The sequence below is a fragment of the Malaclemys terrapin genome, chromosome 4 (genome assembly GCF_027887155.1).
Source record: "Malaclemys terrapin pileata isolate rMalTer1 chromosome 4, rMalTer1.hap1, whole genome shotgun sequence".
NCBI classification, from domain to species: domain Eukaryota; kingdom Metazoa; phylum Chordata; order Testudines; family Emydidae; genus Malaclemys; species Malaclemys terrapin.
In genome coordinates, this window is record NC_071508.1 from 90,284,049 (window position 1) to 90,301,408 (window position 17,360).

The 17,360-nt window shown below is 44.0% G+C and overlaps 1 protein-coding gene across 1 annotated transcript in view; it reads right to left on the minus strand.

Moving 5' to 3' along the window:
* The window catches only part of LOC128836249 (stAR-related lipid transfer protein 9-like), a 164,268-nt gene that overhangs the window by 84,840 nt on the left and 62,068 nt on the right, over window positions 1-17,360 (minus strand). The gene's annotated exons all lie outside the window — the stretch shown is intronic.

Genomic DNA, 17,360 nt, shown 5'->3' on the forward strand with positions numbered 1-17,360 from the left:
TGTGGGTGTAATAGATACTCTACCTCCCCAAGAGGCAGTAGCTATGTTGATGGGAGAAGCCCTTCTGTTAGATCATATAGGAGTTAGGTCCGTATAATTACATCACTCAAGAGTGTGGATTGAATTTTTAACTTGCACTGTTCCCCACCGCATTTAGAAAGAACAATCTTTGTCTCTCTCTACCCTCTAAAACTCTTGCCTTTGCTTTGAAAAGGTTCCCAAAACTTTGTTTCAATTTTTGTTCTATTTCTTCAATTTAATTTTTACTTTTCAAGTAGTACTGTTAACAAATCCACATCCTTTTATCGAGACCAGTTTGATGTGAGAAGATCAGTCATGCTCAGATTCTGATTTGTGTTCCAAGTTTCATTGCATTTTGTAGTCCCTCATTTCAGACTCAGCAGAGATTTAGGCATCCTTTTTATAATGGAGCATCATACAGACTTGCAGTATGTTTGTATTCAGAAGGATGGCTTTCTGCATACAGTGCAATGCATTTTTTAGCCTTCCCTTTTAAAAAGAAGTAGCTCAGCAGTGTATCATTAGGCCCCATCGAATTAGTCATTTTTTAAAATTAATTTGCAGAAAGAACAGCAATCGAAGCCTGTATTTGCCCCATTTTAATTAATTGTTTAAATACAAACAGAAAGTTCTATAGTTTTGGGATGATTTATCCTCTGTTCTTTGAATATGAATTATATACATGAATTATGTTCATCAGTGAACAATATGTTTACAGCTCAAATATTCATGTGAACTTCCTTGCATGGTTTTCCTTCATTATTTGGGCAGGTGAATTAAATGTGTCAGGGCAAAATGTATTTATAATGCACCAAAACCAACCAACCAAAGCCCTAGGAAACCCTGGCATAAAAAGAGTACAAAGAGGAACTGAAAAAAATAGATTAATAGGCATCAGAAAGAGGAGGCACATATGAAATATTTAGGGCCAGTTCCTGCAGTCACAGATCAGGTTAAAATTTCAATGACGACATTAGGTGTTTTGCATGCATAAATGGGGAGTTCTTAAAAGTTGCTTCTCAGGATAACCTCATGAGATGAAGTATCTTGCTTTCATACCTCTTTATCGTGTAAAAGTTTTAAAAGAAAAAGTAAAAATATCATTTTTTATTTTTTTCACTGCCTGTTGTTCACTTTTGCCTGATTTTGTTTTTGGGGTACCCTCTATTCTATTGTACTGTTTCTAACTGTTATCTCAGATGCATCAGTACAGTGTATGATCCAATTGTGTCACATGGGTGAGTGCCAAATGACAAAGCAATCAAGGCAATTAGGAGAGAAATCCAAGCTACACAAAACCCATGTGATCAAGCAGTCATTTCACATGCAAAATAATTAATCTAGTCTCTGTATGGCAATGTATTTAAGATATTTTACAATACTATTGAGTAATACAAAAGAGTCTTAGTGTCAGGTTACTTATGTATAAAAGGGAGACAAACATATTAAGAGGCAATTTTAAAAGGCGCAAAGAGGAGTTGGAGCCTAACTTTTCTGTCTTCAAGAAAATTCCTTTAAAAGTCTGCTGATGATATTTTGATTAACTGGACCAAGAGGTAGTTACTGCATGCCTGAAAGTAAGAGAGGTTAAAATTGTCCTTTTAGATGTCTCTAAGATTCTCTTGCATATATGTGAAAAGGAGTTTCCAGGCACATTAGCTAGTCAGAATTCAAGATAAGCAGTGACATAGGATTTGATTTAGCTTTAATGATTGGCTGACATCAGCATCTGTTGTTCTCATTAGTGTTTGGGAAATGGCCCCTGGAAGGAGATTTTTGCCTCAAAAATGTGCTTTTAATATGTGCAAAGTATTATATTCTAGATCGGTTATAGATCGGCGTTTCTCAAACTGGGGTCTGCGGACCCCTGGGGGTCCCCGAGGGTACTACAGGGTTGTCTGCGGGCCTCACTGATCAAGTCCTCCCCCTCCCTCAACTTCTCCCTCTCCTTCTATCTCTCAGAGGCTACTGAACCAAATTGGGAGATTTTAGGGGCTAAAAGTCTGGCGGCGCAGCAGGGCTAAGGCAGGCTCCCTACCTGCCCTGGCCCAGCACCAGTCCTGGAAGCAGCCGGCATGTCCCTATGGCCCTGGGGGGACAGGGGTCTCCGCATGCTGCCTGCGCCTCAAGTGCCGACTCCGCAGCTCCTATTGGCTGGGAACTGCAGCCAGTGGGAGCTGCAGGGGCAGCATATTGAGGCACCCTGGCCCACCCACCTAGGAGCCACTGCCAGAGAGATGTGCTGGTCACTTTCGGGAGCCGCCTAAGGTAAGTGTCGCCTGGCTGGAGCCCGCACCCCTTCTCCCCTCCCACACCCCTGCCCCAGCCCAGAGCCTGCACCCAAACTTTCTCCCAGAGCCCTCATCCCCTCCTGCACCAGCCCCCTGTCCCAGCCTGGTGAAAGTGAGTGAGAATGGGGGAGAGCGAGTGATGGAGGGAGGGGGGATGGAGCGAGCAGGGAGCAGGAAGGAGTGGGGCCTTGGAGGAAGGGGTGGAGTGGGGGCGGGCCTGGGACTGAGCAGAGGGCTTTGGGGGTCCCCAAAATTTTTTAAACACCATAATTAAATCACTGTGTGCTACTTTTGTTTGAAAAACTAATAATTCCTTGACTTTGTTACAAAAATGTACTAATCCAAACTGTTCAGATATTTACAAAGGATAAATATCTGAACAATTTGTAATCCTCAAGCAACAGCGTAGCACCATTCAGCATATCATCATCAAATTAATAACCCCATTTTAGCTTTTTTTTACTTCAGTTGTCAATGGTTGTTTTTTTCTTACTCAGATGATGCAAGTTGACACTCTGGCTACTAGGTCATCAGATCTAAAAGATCACCGCACTGGAAAACACCTCTTAACCCTATAAAATATACATTCATAGTTACAAACTGGCTTCTGCCCCTTCAAACGAGATCAGCTGGCACTGCTGTAAAGAAACAAGATATGTAAGATGTAGAAAAAGGAGAGGAGAGGATTACAAAAAAAACCTGTCATGTAAACAAGTCTTAAACAATAGTAAGGAAGTCCTATGAGACAGGGTTTCCATTTTTAAATGTAATTGTTGTAGCACAGTTCTTGTCTATTTGGAGTAGAAACAAATTTGCTCCAGCTCACACTGCTGGAAGTGAATTTCCTGAATTTGGCATTGTTTAGTCTGAATGGGCCTCTTGAGGGTACTGCACATTCTTCACAAGAACTCGAATGCACATCAAGTTCTACTCTTTGGCATACCCCAACTGTGCCAATAGACTGAGGGAGGTATAGAAAGTAACTATGTTGATAAACAAAATTAACTTACTCTGATTCTTGTCTGAGTTTTATTACTAGCTTTAGATTCCTATTCTCCATATAATTTTTAAAAGAAAGAAGAGGGAAGCTGTCACATTACGCAGTGGTCACACTTAAAACATTTACTCCAATGTAAAAGAAGCCAGCTAGAGAAACATGCCCTATACAGAAAATGGGGGAATATCTTAAAAACTGAGCAAACTTCATCAATACAACCACTATAGTCTGCAGAACAAGCCTATAGGTTCAGCTGCCCGAGACTGTCCTTTGTAATTTCCTGACAATGCTCCAGTTCCTATTACAAACCAGCATAAATTACCTCACCCTTACAGATGCAAACAACTGGAAATCTAGACACTTGATTTCTCTGGGTCATAGATGAAGTATTTACTTCCTTCAAATATGAGCTACTAAAAAATCCAATATCAAGTATCGGGGGTAGCCGTGTTAGTCTGTATCTACAAAAACAACAAGGAGTCTGGTGGCACCTTAAAGACTAACAGATTTATTTGGGCATAAGCTTTCGTGGGTAAAAACCTCACTTCTTCAAATTCAACATCTTCTGCCTTCCTTCCCTATCCCCTCAGTACCAACAGCGAATTGAAAAGCTTTTTAAAATTAAAACAATTGATTAAAATCTCAAATCGTTAAACAGAATGAATGTGGAAAATGTCAGCCCAAAATGTAAAATAGCATTAGCATAACCTAAACTTGGCCCAAAATGTAAAATAGCAAGCTAAAACAAACAGAAGTGTTCAATATTTTTTTAATTCCAGTAAAAAGTTGTTAATAAACAAATAAACATTCCTCTGCAGACTGTAATAACCCAAACAGTGCAGAACTAAGTGACTATAGTCCTGAGCCCCCTCCCACACCCCAACTCCCTCCCAGATAGCCAGGTAGCGCCAAAAGAGTGATATGGAAGGTCACTTTCTGTGGAAGGCCATTTGCCCTGAACCTTGTGGTTGTGTAGGTGAGCTCCCCAGCCTATTAGGGAGGCATCTGCCCCAGGGTGCTGAGTCTGTATAGCCAGAGGAATACTCTCGCTTGTACTCCGTTAGGGTTGGTGCTGATAAACTCCAGTTGCTGTACTGGGGTTAGTGCGTCGCTACAATGAAGAAAACCTTGGAGAATACCCTGGGTGGAGCAGTCTGTACTGATAATGATCCTGCCCCAAAGGTAAACCGTAGGAAATCTCCTGTACAATGGTTGTATTGAGATATGGAAGTAGACATCTTCTAGGTCGAGGGCTGGAAATCAATCTCCTTGCTCTAGAGCTGGAATAATGGCTGCTAGTGTGACCATCTTGAATGTCTGCGTCTTCCTGTATTTGTTTAATGGCCATAGATCCAGAATGGGCCTGCAACCTCACTTCGCCTAGGGGGATCAGGAAATAATGAAAGTAAAACTCCTTGCTCCTGAGTTGCACCAGGACTGGTTCAATGACCCCAACGCATAACAAATGATATATTTCCTGATGAAGTAGGTTCTCATGAGAAGGATCCCTGAAGGGGTATAGGGAAGGAGGGTTGGAATGGGGGAGGAACATGAATTGATAAACAGCCTAGCCCATCCACTTTTACCATGGGCCCACCCCCTGCCCCACCTCTTCCCCCAAGGTCCCGCCCCCTGTCCAGGCCAGAAGTTGGAGCCTGGCCCAGGTAAGAGAGGCTGGGGGAGCCCAGGCAGCTATGGGGAGTGCAGACCCTCCACAAGCCTGGGGTAGGAGGGCCCGAGAGCAGCCCCCTGACCCATGTCCCTGTCCTCCAGACCCTCCACCCAGGGCAGGTGGAGGGTCTGCAGCTCCCACAGCTGCACACACGGCTCTTACCCTGATGTGGCTCCAGTTTCCAGCCTGGCCTGGTAAGAGCTGCCCGAGCAGCTGTGGGGAGCGGCCCACCCTCTCCCTCTGCTGGGTGGGAGGATTGTAGGGAAGGGACACGGGCCAGAGGCTGCTCTTAAGCCCCCCAGCCAGGAAGGTGGAGGGACCTGGGCTCTCCAGCCAGGCATCAGCTTGGCTGTGGGCAGGGCCTCATCCCCCCCACGCTTTTAGGAAGAATCCATTGTCCCTGGTTCAAGAGACATCCAACATCTAGTCAATAGAAGCAGCAGCCAAGCCACTGAGCAGGATATTCTTTTGCAGTCTGGTTTAACACTTTAAAGCTTTTGTTATATTACAGTTTTGCCGTTCACTGTTGTTACTATGTAAAAAAGCAAACATTCCATAATATTTCCCACATGCTTAATGAAAAATTGCTTTGAAGCTCTCTAGGCTCTTGAAAATAAGGACCTTTCTAACTAATACGATTTCAGCAGTTTCTTGTAGAATCTGAGTCAAAACAAGAAGTAATTCGAGGTCACTTGTGAGTTCATGAAAAGAACTTTTGGTTTTTTTATTCTCAGTAATTTAATGCACAACAAAGTTTGCCAGAACCAATGTTTTAGTAAACTGCTAATCCTACTCCTTAGCCAGATCAGCTGCTTCCTTGCATTCTCAACATGAAAGAATTGTGAACCTAACATATTAATGAATGGTTCTTATAGGCTGCAATTCTTAGTCACAATGCAACTACTTATGGGCTCTACAAATAAAAACAGACGCTGCAATCATTGCTGATTTTCTCCAGTTTCTGTCCACAATGACAGAGACTATGTAGGCTGGTCAGACAGCACATGGCAGGCTAGCATGGGGTAGATTTACACCCAGTTTGCTGCAAACTAATTGTTCGTGTAGACAAGCCCTTAATTCCTGTGAGTTCAGTGCACCAGTGCAATGTTTGGACGCACTCTGCTGATAGAGATGCTGTTTTTTGGATGATATATAAAAAAAAAAAACAAGGCCTTGTTATTTTAAAAAACAAAAACAAAAACAATGGTGCTTTTCTGAGTAAGAGTTTTACCTCTGTGTCAAGGCCACATTCCAATTTGGATAGTTACATTCTGTCCATCTAAATTCCCTCTGATGTGTCATTTGGGTACACTATTCTTCTGCACTTCCTGTCCCTAAAATATTACGTAGCATTGTGCACTGCTGAACAGCAGCTGTATTCCACCCCACATTGGCATGCATTGCAGTGGTCAGCAAAATCAGGCCTAAAGACCTCTTAAGTACCTCCAAAAGAGGCATTATGAGGTTTGTTTTTAAAAATAATCTGAGATCAATGATGAGCTGTGATACAGAACCACTATTTATTATTAATTATTATTATTATTATTATTTTATTACAAAAATAATCCTTCAATTGAGGAAAGGAAACACCTATTAATTCCAAAATAGTGAGCTGAGGGGTAAAGAAGGATCTTTTGACATTTTTGCTGCATTTCCCACCCCCTCCTTCCCCATGACATTCAATTGCAGAAAGCCTTTCAAATTCATAACCGATGGAATAGAAAAGATTACATTCCATATACTGTAATCAGGGAATAAATTTATGCAAATTATACACAGTAGGACGTGAAACAATTACTGCATTGTGCTATGCTGAGCAAAAAAAAAATAAGTCAGAGAGACAGAAATGGCAAGGCTAAGAGTGAAGGAAGGCAATGGGAAGAACTGAAACAAGCCTAGTTTTATAGTCTGAAATCTTTATGCTGTTCAGTAAATGCAGCTACATTTTTTAGTAGTTCTTTTGAGCTACTATTGGATTGATAGACTTGAAGATATAAAAGCCACTTAAATCACCCAAGTTTCTATTTCTATATTCCAGAGGATTTGAAAGAAATTTCGAAGGAAATTTATCAGAAGAAATACCATATGTTGCTCAAATACAATATTACTTGAAGGCTCGCTATCATGTGCCAGCAATGACCCTCTGCCATGTACATTGGCCAAACCGGAAGTCTCTACGCAAAAGAATAAATGGACACAAATCTGACATCAGGAACTATAACATTCAAAAACCAGTAGGAGAACACTTCAATCTCTCTGGTCACTCAATAACAGACCTCAAAGTGGCAATTCTTCAACAACAAAAACTTCAAAAACAGACTACAATGTGAAGCTGCAGAACTGGAATTAATTTGCAAACTGGATACCATCAGATTAGGCCTGAATAAAGACTAGGAGTGGTTGGGTCATTACAAAACCTAAACTTAATTTCCCCAATACTAATTTCTCCCTACTGTTACTCACACCTTCTTGTCAACTGTCTGTAATGGGTCACTCTCTTACCACTTCAAAAGTTATTTTCCTCCCTTGGTATCCTGCTGTTAACTGATGGATCTCGTTAGACTGACCTCACACTTGGTAAAGCAGACCCTATCCTTTCATGTATTTATAACTGCGCCTGTATTTTTCACTTCATGCATCTGATGAAGTGGGCTCTAGCCCACGAAAGCTTATGCCCAAATAAATGTGTTAGTCTCTAAGGTGCCACAAGGACTCCTCGTTGTTTTTGCTGATGCAGATTAACACTCTGAAACCTATCATTTTCTTGTTTTTATGATATGTCTTATATAGAAACACACTGATTAAAGGGGTAAAGATTGCTTAGAATTCATGGGCCAAACAAAAAGGTAAAATATCAGTTATTTCTACTCTACAGATGAAAAGGAGATTTCCTGATTACAGAAGTGACAGGATTTTGGCTTTAAAATTCTGGCTAGGTTCCAGTGATCACTATCAATTAATTAAAAAAAAAAAAAAAAAAAAAAAAAAAAAGGATTGTCCTGCAGACCAGACAGAAATCCGCTACTTATATTCATATTCATTAGCATTCTGGATGAAAGACATCAGACTACCAGAGTTTTTGTTCCAAAGTAACTTTGCAAAAATATTCTTGGTTAAAAACCACCACCAGAACTAAAAGAAAAATATGACGGGTAAGAGAAAAAATGTTTGAAAATACTTTTAACCAATCAACTGGTTAGTGAATTCAGGTAACCGACAGCTCAGAAGTGGAACTGGTATGATATTAGAAAACAAGATAGAACATGCAATAAAACAAAAACACAGGAAGAAGAATAAGTCACACACAAATTACTGTAGCCCTTATTCTTAATTGTTAAATACCAGCAGTGTATTCAGTGGTCTAGAGAGAGAGACAATTCCTGCCCAGATACCTCACAGTCTTTCAAGAGCCTGTGCATGCAAAAGAAATGGCATAAGATGATAATGATTTTCCTCTTGCTCTTTGGCTTCTGGAGGTAAAGTGGTCAGCTGGGAAAGATCTCTCTTCCAGAGCAGAGGAAGAGAAGGAATATTAATTTATGAAGTTTTTGTTCTTTTCATACTTTTGACTCACTGAAAAAAAATAAAGTCTGTCAACTTATATTCCTGTCGGTAGTTGACAAAGTCCATTTATTGCCAGCACCAGAGATGACATGAGCCAACGGAATACAAGAAAAGCCACCTGCTGTACCACTTTCAAAGCAGTAATCTCTTTCCTGCATGTCGTTTCAATGAGATGCAATCCAAATACATTGTAAGGGATCCTCTGTTCAAGTTAACAGATCTGTCAGGATCCTCAAGAAATCCATGATCCTAGAAGATTTAAGCTACTAATCAAAAAAGCATTAAAAAAACCAACAAAACCCAAAACATTGCAGTAATAGGTTGAGCTCCTCTTCTTTTTTAGTCATATTCCAAAACCAAAACGTAAGACTGATAATTAAAAGTTGAGGAAGAGTGGACAGCAGTTCCTTTTCAAATATGCAATATATATAATCTCCAGAAAGAATGAATCAGAATTGAGACTATCCTTGATTTTAGCCAATTATAGCTTGATTTTAACGCCTTTAATCTTAACTGAGGCTGGGAGATGCAAATGCTAAGACAAAACTTCGGCAGAAACACAGTAAGGATATGCCTAAAATGAATACAATTGGCATAAACATACTATTTGCCTAATGGTGTCACCCAGTTACCCCACTGTCCAAATAAATAAATAAATAAATAAAAGCACAGGTAAAAAGCAGGCCTAACTAAGGGTACGTCTTCACTTACCGGAGGGTCCGGCGGCAGGCAATCGATGTTCTGGGATCGATCCCGGAAGTGCTCGCCATCGACGCCGGTACTCCAGCTCGGCGAGAGGAGTACGCGGCATCGACGGGGGAGCCTCCGTGCCACGTCTGGACCCGCGGTAAGTTCGGACTAAGGTACTTCGAATTCAGCTATGTTATTAACGTAGCTGAATTTGCGTACCTTAGTCTGAAGTGGGGACTTAGTGGGGACCAGGCCTAAGGCAGACTGGGGTAAAGATGGGAGAAAAGGGAAAGCATTCTGATTAATTAGCAGAAACCATGACTCCCCTCCTCCCCCCCCTCCCCGGGCATCTAATGCTCTTTGATTAAAAAGTAACAGTTCTGGAGTCCTCCTTAATTTATCTCTACAATTAGATTTCCAGATAGCAGCACTTCCCAGGGATACGTTCTTCCATCTGCTATTAAAGAAACTATGCCTCTTTTTGTGATAAAGGACTAATGTCCATTTAGCTACAACAGACTCTGTTACCACCTCAGGGATAAATTATGACAATTACCTCGAAAACAGGAACCATAGGGCAACATGAAAACTTCTATTGGTTGAATATAGAATTATAGAACTGTAGAGATGGAAGGGACCTCAAGAACATAAGAACAGCCATACTGGGTCAGACCAAAGGTCCATCTAGCTCAGTATCCTGTCTTCTGACAGCGGCCATGCCAGATGCCCCAGAGGGAATGAACAGAATAGGTCATCATCAAGTGATCCATCCCCTGTTGCCCATTCCCAGATTCTGGCAAACAGAGTCTAGGAACACCATTCCTGCCCATCCTGGCTAATAGCCATTGATGGACCTATCCTCCATGAATTTATCTAATTCTTTTTTGAATCCTGTTATAGTCTTGGCCTTCACAACATCCTCTGGCAAGGAGTTCCACAGGTTGACTGTGTGTTGTGTCCATTCCCTTGTGCTGAGACGGTCCATATGAAAAAGTTCATCTCCTGACTGGAACAGATCAGCAACAGGACACCACACCAGTGCTCTGTACTGCGTACCCACACAATGTAAGATTCACTTTAGGTCCTGTAGTGGTGTGTCACCCACTTTTCGTGAGTGCCCTCTTCTAATTGGGTGTCTACAGTCTTTAAACCAGTCCCATCTGATATCGGGTCATACCCCCAAGGATTCCTGCCTGGAGGCAATGGTTTCACCCTCTTAGTCTGTTCTCCAGCTGGGCCTCCTGACAGTTCAGTCCCCTTCTGGGGATTTACTGCTGTCCAACTAAGTTCCCTCTAAGCTGTGTGGCTGCACTGCTACACAGCAGTCTACCAAGGGCTGCGCAGGCAGGGAGAGGCATCTCTCTCCCGGCCCCGGGCTGCTGCAGCGAGAGGGCTACAGCGAGTCCTCACTCCCCACCGCAGCCCTGGGGCAGCCTGCACCCAAAACCCCTCAGCCGGAGCTCTCCCCCCCCCCCACCCCAACACTCTGCCCCAGCCCTGAGCCCCCTGCTGCACCCCAAACCGCCAGTCCCACCCCCAGAGTCCGCACTCCCAGCCAGAGCCCTCACCCCAACTCTACCCCAGTCCTGAGCCCCCTCTCACACACCAAACCTCTCAGACCCACCCCTGCCACACATCATAAGAACATAAGAATGGCCGTACCGGGTCAGACCAAAGGTCAATCCATCCCAGTATCCTGTCTACTGACGGTGGCCAATGCCAGGTGCCCCAGAGGGAGTGAACCTAACAGGTAACGATCAAGTGATCTCTCTCCTGCCATTCATCACCACCCTCTGAGAAACAGAGGCTAGGGACACCATTCCTTACCCATCCTGTCTAATAGCCATTAATGGACTTAACCTCCATGAATTTATCTAGTTCTTTTTTGAACCCTGTTATAGTCTTGGACTTCACAACCTCCTCAGGCAAGGAGTTCCACAAGTTGACTGTGCGCTGTGTGAAGAAGAACTTCCTTTTATTTGTTTTAAACCTGCTGCCCATTAATTTCATTTGGTGTCCTCTAGTTCTTATATTATGGGAACCAGTAAATAACTTTTCCTTATTCACTTTCTCCACATCACTCATGATTTTATATACCTCTATCATATCCCCCCTTAGTCTCCTCTTTTCCAAGCTGAAAAATCCTAGCCTCTTTAATCTCTCCTCATATGGGACCCGTTCCAAACCCCTAATCATTTTAGTTGCCCTTCTCTGAACCTTTTTGAATGCCAGCATATCTTTTTTGAGATGAGGAGACCACATCTGTAAGCAGTATTCAAGATGTGGGCATACCACGGATTTATATAAGGGCAATAAAATATTCTCAGTCTTATTCTCTAACCCCTTTTTAATGATTCCTAACATCCTGTTTGCTTTTTTGACTGCACACTGCGTGGATGTCTTCAGAGAACTATCCACGATGACTCCAAGATCTTTTTCCTGAATTGTTGTAGCTAAATTAGCCCCCATCATATTGTATGTATAGTTGGGGTTATTTTTCCCCAATGTGCATTACTTTACATTTATCCACATTAAATTTTATTTGCCATTTTGTTGCCCAGTCACTTAGTTTTGTGAAATCTTTTTGAAGTTCTTCACAGTCTGCTTTGGTCTTAACTATCTTGAGCAGTTTGGTATCATCTGCAAACTTTGCCACCTCACTTTCTCCAGATCATTTACCTAGGGTTACCATACGTCCGCATTTTCCCGGACATGTCCGGCTTTTTGGGCCTCAAATCCCCGTCCGGGAGGAAATCCCAAAAAGCCAGACATGTCCGGGAAAATAGGGAGGGAGGGACTGGTGGTGCTCGGCCGGGGGCCGGAAGGAGCCGCTCGGCCGGGGGGGGGCCGGACTGGGCCGCGCCGCCTTGCGCCCTTCCCCCCACCCCCACCCCCCGCTCCAGCCCCAGCTTATCTGCTCCCTGCCTGCTTCAGGCTTCCCGTGAATCAAATGTTTGCGGGAAGCAGGGGAGGGGGAGAGGCAGGGGCCGAAGCATTCAGGGGAGGGGACGGAGTTGGGGCGGGGCCCGGAAGGGGCAGGATGGGGGCGGAATTGGAGCAGGGCTGGGGCCCCGTGGAGTGTCCTCTTTTTGGACACTTAAAATATGGTAACCCTACATTTACCTCCATGTTGGTGCACATAACAAAATTCATTCCACACATGGATGTAAAAAATTAGAGGGAACATTGCTGTCCAATTATATGCCATTCCCCAATTGCCTATGGGGGGGGACATGGACCAACCCACCATTCTGGGTCCCAGCCCAGGGACCATAAGAATAGCAGCCACACACTGCCATGTCTCTTTAGCAAAGGTGCCTTCAGTTCACTGGGCCACTTCCCTGCGGCCCCAGCCTTCACCAATGTCTTACCCTTAGCTCAGGGTTCTTCTAAGCTCAGGCCCAGCAGCCAGTAGCTCTTCCTTGCTCCCCCAGGCCCTACTGGCTGGAGTTCCCTTTGGCCAGTCAAGAGCCCAGACCTGCAGTCCTCTAGCTCCAGAAGGAACTGCCTGTCGCTGGCTCTGCAGCTCATTTTTACAGGGCCCTCCTGGGTCCTCATTGGCTGCTTTCCCTGCACCCATTCTGGGCCACTTGGAGAACTTCTCTTCTGCTCCTCTCTGGGATGAATGTGGCAGGCACTGAGGCTTCCAGCAGTGGGCCTCTGGGCTTAGTCCACACTGTCACAGGGCCCTAGTTTTCATTTTCAGGTCCCTCTAAAGGACTAGGACCTGGCTACCTCAGAGACTCCTCTCCACACAAAACCCACAAAGAATACTATGAGCACAGAGTGCTTCTGCTGACATAACCTAATTATGTTCTCAAACTTTGGAAGAAAGACATTTTCATTGGAGAACCTTTGATCTTAGAACTCCCTTGGAGCAGAGATCGGAATGAGTTCACATCTCACCTTTAGACTACAAGGCAAGACATCTCTCTGCAGAGATCTTTCCCTAAGAAAGGAGGCCACAAAGTGGCCAGCAAGATTTTCCCTTTTCTTTGGCAGCATCTCAGAAGTACAAACTAATCAACCAAAGCATGATTATCAAGTAGATTCCTAAACAATAATGGTTCTTCTTAAATTATTGAACAGTATACAACAGATGTGTGAACCTCCAAAGAGACTCGACAACCCTAAGTAAAGTAGTATATTTTATATTTCAGACTAGTGAATAGAGTGCATTACAGAATAAGGTTGTTGAGTGTCTGTCTGTCTCAGGTGCAACCACTGCGAGAGTACTGTGTCCAGTTCTTGTGTACATAATTCAAAGATGTTGATTTGGAGGTTTCAGAGAAGAGTCAGGAAAATAATTAAAGGATTGGCAGACAAGCCACATAGTGAGACATTCAAGGAGCTCAATCTATTTAGTTTAATGAAGACAGGGTTAAGGGTTGACTTAATCGCAGTCTGTAAGTGCCTACTTGGGGAAGAAACATTCGATAATGGGCTGATCAATCAACAGACAAGATCTCATGGCTGTCAGTTGAAGTTATACAAATTCAGACTGGAAATATGGCCTACATTTTTAACAGTAAGGGTAATTAATCATTGGAAAAAATAACCAAGGGTTATGGCACATTCTCCACCACTGGCAATGTTTAAATCAAGATTGGATGTTTTTTCTAAAAGATATGCTATATTCAAACAAGAATCATTGCAGGGACATTCTATAGCAGGGGTGGGCAAACTATGGCCCGTGAGCCACCTCCAGCCCATCAGTCCTTTTAATCCTGCCCTTGAGCTCCTGCCGAGGAGCAGGGTCAGGGGCTTGCCCCACTCCGGCACTCCAGCCAGGGAGTATGGTCAGAGGTTTGCCCCACTTCACACGGCTCCAGAAGCAGTGGCATTTTCCCCCTCTAGCTCCTACGCATAGGGGCAGCCAGGGGGCTCCACATGCTGCTCCCACCCCAAACACTGGCACTGCAGCTCCCATGGGCTGGGAACCATGGCCAACGGGAGCTGCACAGGCGGCGCCTCAGGACAGGGCAGTGACCAGAGCCACCTGGCCGCACCGCCGCGTAGGAGCCGGATGGGGGACATGCTGCTGCTTCCGGAAGCTGCTTGAGGGAAGCTCCGCCTGGAGCCTGCACCCCTGAGCCCTCCTCCACACCCCAATCCCCTGCCCCAGCCCTGATCCCCCTCCTGCCCTCTGAACCTCTCAGTCCCAGCCTGGAGCACCCTCCTGCACCCCCAAGCTTGCACCCCCAGCCAGAGCCCTCACACACAACCCTGCATCCCGACCCCCTGTCCCAGCCCGGAGCCCCCACCTGCACCCTGAACCTCTCATATCTGGCCCCACCCTGGAATCCGCATCCCCAGCCCAGAGCCCACATCCCAACCACTTGCCTCAGCCCGGAGCCCCTTCCCATACTCCGAACTCCTCTGCTCCATCCCCAGCCCGCTTCCCCCTTCTGCACCCCTCATCCCTAGCCCCACCCCAAAGCCCGCACCTCCAGCCACAGCCCTCACCTCCTCCTGCATCCCAACCCCCTGCCCCAGCCCGGAGCTCTCTCCCACACCCTGAACTCCTCATTTTTAGCCCCACCCCAGAGCCCGCACCCCCAGCCGGAGCCCTCACACCCTCCTTGCATCCCAACCCCCAATTTTGTGAGCATTCATGGCCCACCATACAATTTCCATAGCCCGATGCGGCCATCAGGCCAAAAAGTTTGCCCACCCCCGTTCTATGGCCTATGTTATGCAAGAGATCAAACTAGATGATCACTGTGGTGCTTGCTGGTCTTAGAATCTATTAACTTATTAACACAAATAACGAATTCCTCACTTTTCCAATATTAAACAGTGAGTGCTTTCCATAATAGAAAGCAAATTTAGAAAAAAAACATTTATCAGGAAACACTACATTCAAAAATTTGAAGTTATAAAATGCTAGTCCATACAGTTAACCTCTCTACTGTAATTGGACACTTAAAAGAATGAATTTTATCCATCTTCACTTCTCCCTTTCTATGCTATTCAGAGGCATCAAACAGAATCAATTTTCACAAAAAAGAGACAGCTAAATAGAGAAGTCAATTTTACTTTTTACCAATGATCTATCCCAGGTAAACTTTTGTTGGATCAGAAACACCATGGACTTGGGTCACAATGTAAAGCCTCACAGCCAAAAAAGATGATTCACTCAGTCTCCAAGGCCACACACACACTTCAGTCAGAGACAAAACAATTTTAGTCAAAGATAAGGTGTGCAGGGAAATAGCTACTGGGAAAAAAATAAGTGCAAGGAACTGTAAAAGTGAGGGCTTTTTTTTTTTTTAATATATTCAAATATTTGCTGTTCATACCCTGACACTTTGATAGCAGTCATACAATATCTGTAGCACCATCTGGGTTTTTACAGTTTTGATTACTTATTCATTCAAGTCCAATCTCATGTCTGCAACATGCCAGAAACACCACACATTTTCAGAATTGAACAAAATGGCTGTGTTGAACTAGACTGCAGCTGTTACAATAAATGTATTCCATTATTCAATGTTAACATAGCCCTGTCCAATAGGACCTTTCATAAGCCAGCTGCCCAAAAAGGAAAAAAAGAAAAAAGATTGGCAGTTTACTTGTAAAATCCCATCAGTACTGCATCCCCAAAAGGCTAGAAGGCTCATGCAATTAACTCTACATTCAAGAACAGTACTTTATAAAGTACTTTTAAAATACTAACCAGTAACTAGCATAGGCAGATATTTATGGGGCTTAGTGATATAGCTGAAGTTCAATGTGATTTGTCTCAACAAATCTTACTCCCAGAAGGGAAGTCTAATGGTTCAGTTATCAGAGCCATACACCACAATGGGGTTGGGGAAGAGAACAATTTCGGGTTAAATGTGACCTCAGGACAACTGCTTCTTGGTTGGGCAAGGATTTGGAAGCACTGTGGAGATGACTTTCCATCCTACGTGTATCCCCCTAGAAACGCCCTGCAGAAGATCAAGAGTGGATTATAGTTACCATATATACTCGTTCATTAGCCCATTCGTTTATAAGCTGCCCCCCCCAAGATGGTTAGGTAAAAATAGCAAAAAAAACTGTATGACCCTATATTTCAGGGGTTGGCAAACTTTGGCTCCCGGCCATCAGGGTGAAGCACTGGCAGGTCAGGACGTTTTGTTTACTTGGAGCGTCTGCAGGCATGGAGCCCCTCCGCTCCCTGTGGCCGTGGTTCACCATTCCCAGCCAATGGGAGCTGGGGGAAGTGGCTCCAGGTAAATGAAACGACAATGTATTAGATATTCAATTCAATGATTCCATAGAGTTTAAAATCATCAAATTTTGATGTAGACCCATTTATAAGCTGACCCCCGCTCTTTGATGCGTCACTTTTTTACCAAAAATATTCGGCTTATGAATGAGTATATACGGAAGTAGAAGGAGAACATAGGGGATTTAGGACTACTATGGGGAACACCATACAGATTGAAAGGAATGACAAACTGGAGGATCTTCTCATCCAAAACTAGTCAGTCCTATAAGCATCATTACCTCAGGGAGGCAAGAACCTCATTACTTGAGGAGCATGAATGAAAGAAGTCAAAATCCTACCTGTCTAGACAATGAAGTCCAACTATGAAAGATCAGCCAAAGGAACAGAGTGCAATCTGTATCGTTGAGACCACTAAAAAGCAGAACAAAACAAAAACCCTGACTGCAAACTAACAAGGTCACCCTTTTAATTAGTTTTATGCTTCACAACAACTTCAGAAAGTGGGCCATTGAACGAGGAGGGTCACCAATGCAAAGTTTTCATTTTTACTTTCAAGACACTGCAATATTCACAGTCACTACAAAACATGTCCGATTGTCACTTTATAGATCACTCCAACATACAAAACAACTTGCAATAAAGAAATCCTACAATTCCTTCTCTAGTCTCTCTCATTTCATGTACCCACAGGCAGACAGAAAACTCTTCAGTAGTAGGCAGGTGATGTGCTTGGCTGAATATCCCAAAGCCATTTCCAGTTTTACACTGTGTGAGGGAAGGGATTGCTAGGGTTCCCTACTGGCAGCAGATCAAAGGGCTGCACAGGAAAAGCAGAGTCAGCCCTGGCAACTGCTCCAATCTCTGCAAGGGGATTGGGAGAGAGCTTAGCAATTGGCTACTTTTATT